General features: G+C 37.7%; 2 pseudogenes; one reads left to right on the top strand and one right to left on the bottom strand.

Annotated features, from left to right (window-relative positions):
• The first annotated feature begins 2475 nt into the window (after positions 1-2475).
• Positions 2476-4430, top strand: LOC115688005 (uncharacterized; annotated as a pseudogene).
• A 434-nt stretch (positions 4431-4864) lies between these two features.
• Positions 4865-10946, bottom strand: LOC115688006 (DExH-box ATP-dependent RNA helicase DExH9-like; annotated as a pseudogene).
• Positions 10947-12167: the final 1221 nt, after the last annotated feature.

Below are 12167 nucleotides of genomic sequence, written 5' to 3'. Positions count from 1 at the left end.
TAGAATATAAATAATCTCGCTTTAGCCAAATCGCAGTGTAATATCTTTTTTATTTAAAAATTTAATTGCAAGTTTGAAATAAATATTAGCATTGTTGTAATATTTAAAGTAAAGGGAGCTATTTATTCCGTTTAATACCCTTATAATAATTTAATAATCTTGTTAAAGATTAGCAATAGTTTAATATTGGTATTGTTGTAAAAATTTAAAATTTTGTTCAAATTGTTTTATTTATTTCTCAATCTAAGTAAATTACGTTATTCGGTGTAATTTTTCTATTGGACTAAATCAAACTACTTGAAGAAAATCAATTACGCTTTAGTTAGCATTAATATGTTTATCAATAACATATATACCTAGAGTGGGATTTAAATGCTGTCAGTTTTTTTTTTTAGCTTTTTTTTAACTGATTTGACTATGAGATATTAATTAAGAGAGATAGATGTAAAGAAATAGATTATATTCAATTCTAAGCTAAACGAATTTTTTTAATTAAATTAGTAAAGGTAAAGACATAGGCTATATTCGAAATCTTTAAGGTATTAATGGAATTGGTCAAAAAAAATAAAAGACATCAAGTAAAATGTAAAGGTATCTTTATCAATTTATCCAAGTTTAAACTCAAATATTTGAATTGTAGATAAAAGAAAATATAAAAGTTGTGTTACTAAAATTAAAACTTTGTCTTCATCCATTTTTTCAACATACCAAATTAATTGAATTCATTTATTCACTAAATCTAATTGTTAGTGCATGAACTTCTCTCGGTAATCACCCAATGCGTGTTGCGGACACTTGGGGCGATCACTTTTAGGGTTGGTAGGTTCCAAATCAAGAACTTGGATTCTACCATGTTAGTGGAACCTAATCGAATCGGTTCCTAAGGGAACCGATCCGAAACCAAACCAGTCTGTTCTAGAGTCAATTCGAAAATCAAACCTTAGCTTAGAAAAACATATCGTGTAAACAATTTGTGGTATAATGATTAAGGCATTGATGTATTTCCTAGAATTTCCGAGTGGTTAGGAAAATCGACTCAAAATCAGCTCACGACATAAAATTGAGAATTAAAACGGTCAAAGCCGGTTCCCCAATTTTTTACCTAGTAACCCACCTGGTCCTTGTCTTAACTGGCTAGAACTGGTCGGATAACGCTGGTTTGGTTCAGTTTGGATTAGTCTTGGATTGAACTGGCCAATTGCTCACCCCTATAGACACAAGTCTGAAGTTAAGCCAAAGCATCATTTGTTTCACTTTTGTGTTTCTCATCTAGCCCTTATGTATGTATTACTCTGGTTGTTCAACGAAGAGAAAACAAGGTTAAATTGGCCAGAGTAAAAAGACAAAAAGGTAAAAGAAAGAGATTAACCACCCACTTTCTGTTAAGAAACCGCACCTAATAAAATTCTTTCGTTGTCATTGTAGTGCAATAACCAACTTCGTCTTTCTACTCCTTGTCAAGAAGTTCCTTCTAGCTTGTTTACCTTTGTAGAGATTCTTCCGGCTTATGACATCGTCATTCTCAATATCTTGTTTACCTCAAATATCGGTAGACCTGTTAAATGGGTTTTAAAACCCATATATAACCCATTTAAAAGATAAATGGGTTAATATAACTTTGAAGAGCCCACCTTAAATGGGTTTTAAAATTTTAAACCTATCATAAATGGATCTTAATGGGTTGAGTGCGGAACCCATTTTCAACCCACCCATTAAGCCCACACACACTTTCCCCCTTTTTTTTAAAAAAATTAAAATTAAAATTAAAATTATTTTTATTTTTTTCATTTTTCTTTTCTTTCATTTTTCTTTTTTTTCTTTTATTTTTTTCTCTCTCTTTTTCGACCAGCCACCGGCTATTGCCAAGGACGACCTCGTTGGAGGTTGGCAAGCCTAAGGCCTCGCCGGCCTCCGGCGAGGTTGAGCTCGCTTGATTCTGACAAGCCTGAGGCCTCATCGGCCTCCGGCGAGGTCGTCCTCGCCTGTAGCCGGTGGCCGGCCATCGCCATGACGGGCCACCGGTCTAAAAAAAGAAAGAGAAAAAAATAAAAGAAAAAAGAAAGAAAATACAAGATAAAAGAAAAAGAGAAAAATAAAAATAATTAAAATTTTGATTTAAAAAAATAAAAAAAACATTAAAATCATTAAAATGATTGTATGAAGTAAAATCAAATCAGATTTTATATATCAAACGTCGGAAAATATTTTCTGGTTTATTTTTAGGTTTCGGCCAAACACGGGAAATTTTTTTATTTTCTTGGAAAATGATTTCATGGAAAATATTTTATAAAAATATTACATTTTTCAAGAAATAAACGTAAACTCAATTTTAAAAAAAAATTATAAATTTTTTTATTAGTTTTGTATTGTATGAAAATGTTTTAGTAGTATAATTTAAAAAAAAATCAAAAGAAACAAGTTTTCCTATATTGAGTTAAATATATAAGTGTTTTAACAATATGAATCAGGTCGAATATGGGTTGGGTATGGGTTGGGTATGGTATGGGTAGAAATATTTACATTACAAATAAATGAGTCATAAACAGGTTAATGGGTCAATTTGGATCGGACAATTTATGACCCGACCCAAACCCGACCCATTTAACAGGTATAGATATTGGCAATAATCCTTCCACATCGACAAAGTATTGTCGATTGTGACAGACCACTCAACATATTAGGATCACACCCGAAAATAATTATAACATCATTTGTGCTGTGGCTTGTGTATATATCACCTAGTACTACTCAATCAATAAACACATTAGTAGCCTTTGATTATCTCCAAAATAACATAGGGGATTTTCCCAACATGCTAGTTACGGTTTTTGGTTGGGATCTTCATGGGGATAATATTTCCAAAAGTCTTAAACCTATTTTACATCGGCTAATTCAGGAGTAAACTTTTTATTTTTGCCAATTTAATCACAAACCTTTTGACCATTTATCAATATAGCCCTCCTGACCAAAATTGACCGAGAAATGCTTACATGGATACTCAATCAGCGCCAACTGTCCTACGTGATATGACACGACCGGTGCTGATGTGGACGATTTTCGCAATTTTTTTTAAATTTCTTGAATTTTTTTTTCATTTTCTTTTCTTTTCTTTTCTTTTTTCCTTCATTGGATTTCGCCAGGGCCCCGGCTACGGCGAGCAAACCTCGTTGGTCACAGGCAAGGGCCTCCGCGACCTCCCCTGGATCTCGGCAAGGGCATTGGCCGTCGCCGACTGGAAATCTATAAAGGCAAAAAAGAAAAAGAAAATAAAAAGGAAAAAATTAAAATAAATAAAAATTCATAAATTTTTTAAAAAGTTTTTAGAATTGTTCACGTCAGAGCTGGCTGTGCCACTTTGGATGGCCGTTACTGATTAGGTATCCACGTAAACATTTCCCAACCAAAATTGAGCAAGAGAAGTACATTGATAAATTATCAAAAGGTTTTGGACTAAATTTGCTAACTTGAAGAGTTTAAGACTGAACTGACTGCCGTATAATAGGTTTGGGACTTTTTGGATAATTTTCCCGATCTTAATGTGTTGTTTGAGACACTAGTTTATTTGTGTATTAGAATTATTCATCAATGGGAAGAATTAATGGATCTTTACTCATTAGGTACCTTTGATGAATCCTTTCAGCTCGAGCCACTACACTAGGTAGAAGAACGTGAGATATGTTCTAACGACATGAAGTCCAATTCACCTGAATATAGCAGAAAGGTCGTTATGTTAGGACTGATGGAACCTCTGAAGTTCACACGATGGTGGAGTTGCACAGAAACTTGATGAAAAGATCGGTCGATTGAGTTACCCGAGAATTCTCAGTGTCCCGAACTCTTGGAATTGTTTCTAAATTGAAATTTGCAAGCTCAGAACCATTAGACCATCTTTCTTTGATTGCTTGCCTGCTCTTGCAATCCTGAATTTACCTCGAAATCCTGAATTTATTTCAAACTCGGATCAAGTCCTTGCCAGAGCCTATTCAAATTAAGCCATCTAAAAAGACTATTCTTAAATCATTATGAGCTATTAAGGGTGTTATCTCCAAAATTGGAGAACTTCAAAGGAAGTTGCGAAGCAAACAAAGTTCACTTGCTGAGACATTATCTTTTCGTCCACGCAGAAATTGTGGCACAAAATCGGAGAAAGCGAATGCATTGATTCCTCAAAGCACTCTTTCGGCCTCATCTTAATTAGAAGGGTTAAATATTGATGTAAATGCAGAGGATGAGAGGTGGAGACTATTGTGGAAGCTATTGTTGACGATATTTGTGGCTTTAGGCTGGATACACTTAAATTGTTATCAGCACCAGAAAAACTGAAAGACAACTTACATAGTGCAAACTGCAAAAAAATACTACGTAGAAACAGAAACACCCACTGCATATGCGTGCATATATCTCATCTTCCTCAAAACTATCTCGTTTAGGGTAGTCCCCAATCTATAATCCACATAATGATGAGAAAATTCAAGTTTAAGGACAGTTACAGTTCACCCGTGCAAAGGCAACAGAACCCAACTCTGGTTAACAAGGCCACTTTCTTTTGGAATTTTCTCAAGCATTTCTACCAATCGCTGAAGGAAGAAAACGGGACACTTGGAAGTTGTTGCATCGCACATAAAATACATGTCTCAAAGCGTGAACAATAAATTCGAATGCAACGAATATATTTCAAGAGAGATGTGCAGACATCCATAGGAAATGATGCCTCACTTTTCGCAATTTTTCCAGTTCCACAATTGGCTAATAATTTACTCCTAGTAGTAGCAGTAACGCTATGTTTCATGTATCAGATAAGATAACACCATTGAACTATAGTAGTCGCTGCACCTTTACTTTGTCTGGTCTGACCATTGCACCATCAAGTGAAGGACACTTGAAGTAGCGTGTCCCTTTTACCCTACAACGAAATGTCCAGTAAGAATATAAATGCGCAAGGCCAGCCACGGGGAAAAGAACTTACTCATGTTAGCACAAGCAGATGACAGCAGGCACTCACGAAAAGAGTAGATATAACTTTTGCACACACCCAATGTACTTTTACTGAAAATTTCTGTAACCAATCACGTTTACCACTATTTATTTAATGAAGAAGAACCATTGATACCTTGCATTCAAGCAGTACTATGGCAACCCTCCGAGCCGTATCTTGCTTACGAAAAAAGCAAGTCAAGTTCTTCCCTTGCCTTTGTAGCATCCTGAAGTTTCTTCCACCATACAAAACAAGAGAGTAGGGACACCGTTTCTTCCACCTTCACATCCTCTAGAAAACCGTTAAACATTAGCTCTGTCAGGATCAACTCATCTGCACTACTGATCTCGCAGGGAACCTTCCCCTTCAACTCAACTACGTCATCACTTGTTATATATCTACAGTAAGTACAGTCAAGCATTAAATGCTGTAGTAGAGTTTCTGAAGGTGGAAACTAAGTTGAATAAAATCTCAGTAATATTCAATATTGGAAAAGGGCACTGCTAATACAACCAAACACAAATACATAGAGCATTCACACCACCGATCTTTTTCTTCCATTTTCCCACCCCAAACCCAGTCCCCTATAGACAGCTTTACTTAGCATTCTGCTGAATTTCACACCCAGGATTAAGAAAGAAGCCGGTCTCCACTTCATAACAAAGATACAGCAATGACATAAAGAACTTTGATAGGTACCCATAAATCATCATAAACCAGAAGGCCAACAATGACTGCAAAAACAAACACATGCGCCTATAGGAGATGAGCTGCAAAAAAAAAAAAAACAATCGAAGATAAATTTGACATGAATTCAGGAAATAATGGTAGCAATACCATAGGAGAACACCATTGCCCACATCCTGCATTAATCGTGTTTGAGAAGATGGGGGATGGTCTGCTTAAAGTCAAGCTGGCTTTCTGTTCAAGTTATATGATCAATGAAAAGATACTCTGGAAAGTCCTCATGTGCTACGTACAAAGTATGCTCACAGTCATGTCACCAGAGCAATCGCTTGCACATCCGGCTAAATTATGCCAGCAACACCTCTCCACATGTAATGATTCTCAAAGCATCGCATATGGGTACATACGATAAGCAAAATTAAATTTTGAATTAAAGTATATTGTAAGCAACCTGAAAGCAACAAATTGAAGGCAAACAAACAGAAGAAAGAAAAAGGTTACATAAACTATCATGAAAGTTTGTCAAGCTCATTTAGAGCCGCTTTTTTAAGGATATGATGGGACCAATAATTAGATGCAACTCAGCATAGAAAATGATTTTCCTTCCTAAATGACTAGGATCCATATAAAATAACTTTTAAGCTTCTAAAGATACTGGACGCCATCACAAAGAGCCAGAAAGACATTTTTACGAAAGGAAAAAAAATCAAAACGGCAAAGATGGTAAAAGAATACAAACCCCAGTCTAGGAAGAACCCGCTTTTGCGCTTTAAGTTCACCTTTGAATGCCAATACAGAGGACGAAAGCATGGCTTTCTTAATTGAGCTAATCTTGGCTGTCAGCTCTCGCTTCCTGTTTAACACTCTGAGCTTCTCTTCAATAAGTGGAGACTTTGCAATCTCATGCTTGTCAAATAGGCTTCTAGGGCCTCTATCCTCCAAACCGCCTTTCTATACGAGTCACTCTGGACCTGAAAAAGACAAAGCAAATGCAACATGAAACAAAACAAATAAATGATAAGTAAGCTAATTTGGCAGTGTAAGCTGTCCTTGCAGATGTATATGGCATCTTATGACATAATGAAAGCAACACAACCTCAAGGATGATGACCACAGTAATATTATGATGCATATCATATCCGTCGGGTTCTAAATAACTGCTTTTAGTTGCCTATATATAAAAGGTAGGACTATCTATATCCTATATGGAAAACTGCCAGCAAATAAGGTAAGGGCAGTCATAACCCATAGACAATCGTACAAGATATAAAGCCCCAAGAAAAAGACACCCACATATGCCAGCACAAACCAAGTCAAAAAAAGGAGTTTCAGGATTCCTCTTCATACAGACCGTGGCAACAAGTTAACTTAAAGAGGGGAAGGAAAGGGCAAGGTCTCCTTAAGAGGAGACGAGAAAGCAGATATTGAGATATGGCAGTTTCTCGTTGGCATTCACTAAAGTAGTATTTGGGATTTTTCTGGTAGTATGGCAAAAGTATCAGGCAAAGAAGACAGCAATCTGCAGATGTTAAAGCCAACATAGATCTCATGTCATGCGATTGTTTTTCTGTACAAGGTCTGCACACCCTACTTTTGTTGACCTACCCAAAATATAGAACCAAACAGGTTACTAAAGATTTATACCATCATGTCTTCTTCAGGATCTAAGAGCGGCATCCCCCTCCTCTGCAAATCTTGAAAGAACTTCTTCAAAGTGTTTTCCTGGACTTCCAATGGCAAAAGATCTTTTGGTATGATCAAACGAACACTACTTAGACGATTAATCTGTTGGTTATGGACATGAAAATGAGCTAACAACAGACATTGCTTGAGAATGGAATGTCAGCTAACAAGATCTCAACAGGCAAAAGGCAATTACAAAAGCAAATCATCATGAGCACCAACAAGCAAAATGAAAAATGAGAGAACAAAATATGGATGCAGATAAGGGCAATGCCTGGGAAAGAGGGACAGAAACAACAGCCGGTTCTCAGGCTCTTTCAGTGGGACAGCATTTATCGAATTTTTGCAACTCCATCTCGGCTCATGACACAACTTGTCAGAATGTCAACTTTATAGTTTGAATCTTCTGGTTTTGTGCTTCCACTATCTGGATAATGCATAACAAATACATAGTGAGATATCTGCAGAAGAAAGCAACACTTTCACAAAAATCCTGTGTTACTCACCCTCTGAAGCGCTTTTCACCCTCTCGAAATTGATTATAACCCCCAGGTCATCTGGTCCTCCGTCGAGAAAGATGAGCCATTTTTATCACTGGTAGTGCACTCAATACTCACCAGTCGACCGGGCTGCAAGAAGGGCAAGCTATACTTTGGAGAGAGCACAATGTCATGGACATCTTTCTTCAAACTCCTGTATTGCTGTAACAGATCATAATAGCTCTTCAAACTTTCTTCTTTTTCAATAACATTTGAGTCCCTCTCTTCTTCAACGTCCTTTCCTTGTTTCTGCAAATACAACATCCCTTCAGCTTCATGCCACTTTGCATTATCAACTTATCCATATACAAATTGAGATCCATTAATCATTTCAAAAGCAGTCAATCAAACATAAGTTGGCTCATGGGAAAAAAACGTAAATAAACTATATCCATAAACAAGCAAGAACACAAGCTTTTCAAAAGAAAAGCTGAGATCAATAGCAGAATGTGCACTATATGATTAAAGTTCAAGCTATTTTAAAAAGTTTGTGATAGGTCAGTGCCTCGATAACACCAAATTAGCAGTAGCATTCACATTAAATGGTAGTAACAACCAATTACTTGGACTCCGGTACAGTTTTTATGAATAATAACAGTGTCGTCAAACAAATTGCTCTAGTACATCAGTCCCCAGAATGGTTCCTTCTGCTTGTAGTATCGATTATCAGTTTCAATGCACCTCTCTCTACATTCACTCATGTATCAAGACTTAACTGATCTAGTCTTTGATCCTTGAAAACAGAGTCAAACATTGGGAAAATGCTACTATCAGAACTTCTTGCTATTCTAAACTTAAACGTTTGGAAGTAGCACCACATGAAGGAGTTTCCTTTTCCTTTTTCTGATTCTCAGCATGACCTACGAATACTAATGAGGACTAATTCATTCCTTTTTCTCGTTACCAAGATAAACTTTCAGGTTTGGGATCAACTATAACCATCTACCATGCAAATGTACGAATGGTCCCGTGAACAAGGACATCAAGCATTAAGACCCTCAAATTTCAGACTGATTAGTAAGCAGAACGAACTCGCCAATTCTGACGCTATGTCAATCAAAGATCAACCAAATGAGACATCCATCCTTACCCCCACATGAAAAATAAAACGTATCAGTCCGAAAATTGTTAATATAGGCTGAGCATAACGTGCTACCCACAATTAAATTGAACTAATACGTCCATATAGAGCATAGGTTCCCAAATGACAGTACCACTAGCAAACACCCTAGGGATACTCAACAAATAATAAGAAATATATATACCGAGGCATACTTTACACTAAAAACTCGCCTGAAGATCAGGAATGGCACTGTCTGCTTGAAACTGATAAAATGAATTTTGAAGCAAATTCTCGGTGGGTCACCATCCTCACAATGCATTTGATTTAAAAGGGTATTGTAACTTAAATGAAACACACTGAAGCACGAGCGAAACATGCGTCAACAGAGATCTCCAGCAGGCGCCAAAACGACAAGCTTCTGACACCAGGTTTAAAAAAAGTACTTGCAGAAACAAATCCTTTCAGTTAAACGCGGCATTATCAGATTGAAAATATCACAGGCACAAGAGCCAAACTCTATTCAATGGGAATGAGAGAGTATGTAATAAACAGAATGTGCAATCAATTTTGGAAATAACAATCTACTAGTCATTAGCCACGCGATAGAAAAACACTGAAGCATGAGGGATTTCTGAAACTATTTATACAAACTGTTACATTTACGTTAGCAAACGAGAGTTCCAACACCAAAACTCACGGCAGAATTAAATATACCTGTTCAGACTGTCAGCACTTCCTTTAAGCATCATCTTTGCAGTGGAAGGTTCCAACTTTTCATCTACCAAACGAATGGCGATCCCACCTTTGTCAATACCTCGACGACCAGCTCGGCCGCTCATTTGAATACATTCTCCACTACAAGTCCATCTAAACTTACCCCCATCAAACTTTCGAACATTTGTGAACACGACGGTCCTTGCAGGCATATTCAAACCAATGCTAAAGGTCTCGGTGGCAAATGAACACTACAGGGAGCAAAAAAGAAATTAGATATTGAGTGGCTCAGCCACCATAAAGCTTTTTAAAATGAATACCAGGTGTGAATAGATAACAAATTGATATGAAATGAGAAGCCATCTAAGGAGCAGAAAACCAGCTGCACGCAAAGAGCATAAAGTGGAGAGGCAGGTCGAGGTTCATTCATCTTCTTGGCGGGACGGACGCCCACTTGTTTGGGCTTCGGCGTGATAAGCAGCAGGTTCTTGCGGTTCGCGTCATCCGTCGCGGTATCGGAGGAATCGAATCGGGTGATCTGCTCGCGCGCCGATGACGACGGCCGAGTGCAAGGTGGTGGAGAGGGGGCCTGGGCGGCTGGCTTCGGGGGCTTCTTGGAGGAGGTGTTGCTCGAAGATATCTTTATTTCGCATTCGCGTCAACTTCTGGGGAATTGACCAAGTCCAAAGTCACGAAGGAAGGCAGTACCCGAGTTCCTTCCACAGCCTCTTGCCTTCGAAGATCACATATTTCTTTTTAGCCACTCGCAATCGCGCACTTGCAATCTTCTCGGTATTGTCTAAAACAAGCATCAATTTGGATGGAATAATATTAATCAATGATGAACGTTTATCTAACCACTAGTGATTTTAATTGCCAAGATGACTTGATGGGATTAAGTTCGCCGTACCATTTTCCAATCATCTCCGATTCATCATTTAACGTAAACTCTTAGTTGGCCAAAAGCAATTACTTAATTGGTGATCCAAATCACCCAATTGCACAAAATTTGATAACTAATGGATATCATTTCTTCAAACCTATTTTGGATGGTGATGTCGAGATTCCCCTTTCGAATTCACGTTGTTGTTGATACATGTACTCTCTCCAGATTTGGCGCGTCTATTGGTCCCTTCTTAGAGAAGAACTTCATGCCGGGACATCCCCTCGCGATGATATCTTTCAAGGGAGGGAACATCCAAGTGTATCCACTTGAGCTAAAACATCTCGACTCTGTCAACCCATCAAGCTGCATGTACTTCAATTGATTGAAAAGCCGCTCCATGCCCCCTCCTTACCTCCCTCGTCACAAGTGACATTTGTCAACATTTTACAATTTCTTATCCTCAATTACGTGAGTTCTACCAAATTTTTAGCCACTGTCGATGTCAACATATTTAATGTGAAACATCTAGAATCTTTGGATGTTGAAAGTATCTTGAAAAGTGTAATATTGCATTTAGCGATAACCCATCTCAACATGACACACTCTGGGTCATCAAATGTTGAAATTATATTGAAAAAGGGGTGATAGATCCCAGGGACAACCACTTCACCTTCCAGTGCTCCGACATGAAGCTCGTGATGAAGAAGCTTGAAGGGATGAACATCGAGTACGTGACCACAGTCGTTGAAGAAGGCAACATCAAAGTCGATCGGTTGTTCTTCCGTGACCCGGATGGTTACGTGATCGAGATTTGCAACTGCGACAACTTGCCGGTTTTTCCCTTGTCCTCTTGCCCTCTTGCCCTCTCAAACTCCCCAAAACCAGCCGAGACCCATCACCATCCATATAGTATGGCAAGTATGAGAATCGGAGTTTGGACATACAAAGTGCCATAGAAGTTGCGGAATTAGACGGACAACTTGGTGAAGAATATGTTCGACATCTCAATATGAGCCAAATCTAGGATTCGATGTCGAAGCGAATTTTGCCGAGAAATTCGAAGCACCCTTTTGTGTATAGAATTTGACAAGTCATGCTCTCTCTCAATGCAGGTTGCAAAATGAGTGTAAAGATTCGGCACCAGGACTAAAGTTTCTTGCCTATACCAGTTTATGGTTAGTGACCAAAAAAAAAAATACCAGTTTATGGTTTAAAAAATGTACATTTTATGTAAAATCGATGAAAATCTAATCGTGCTTGAATGACTAAATAGGTGGAACCCAAGAGAAAAAAAATGACTTGTCAAAACCCGATGATTTAGCATATCTAGTCGATTGGGCTGGCTCGATCTTAGCAAGCTCCATGCCCACGATTATTTCAATATGATAAGAAATTACAAAAGTTCTTACGGTTGTAATTACCCAAATGGCTTTGCCTTGAAGCCGGCAATTAGCAGAAAACTTTTGTTTTAAATACTTATAACATCGATTGAATCTGTATCAAGGAAACTTCTTGAATGAGAGGGGTAGATTTCACGTCGGGTCTAGAATTTCTTGCCTAGACCAATTCATGATTAAGAAATACATAATTTATGTACGATCGATCAAAGTCTAATCAAAT

The sequence above is a fragment of the Syzygium oleosum genome, unplaced genomic scaffold, assembly GCF_021117445.2.
Source record: "Syzygium oleosum isolate NSW1041296 unplaced genomic scaffold, Sole_v2.1 Sole_v2.47, whole genome shotgun sequence".
Lineage (NCBI taxonomy): Eukaryota > Viridiplantae > Streptophyta > Magnoliopsida > Myrtales > Myrtaceae > Syzygium > Syzygium oleosum.
This window is presented reverse-complemented; position numbering and strand designations above follow the sequence as displayed.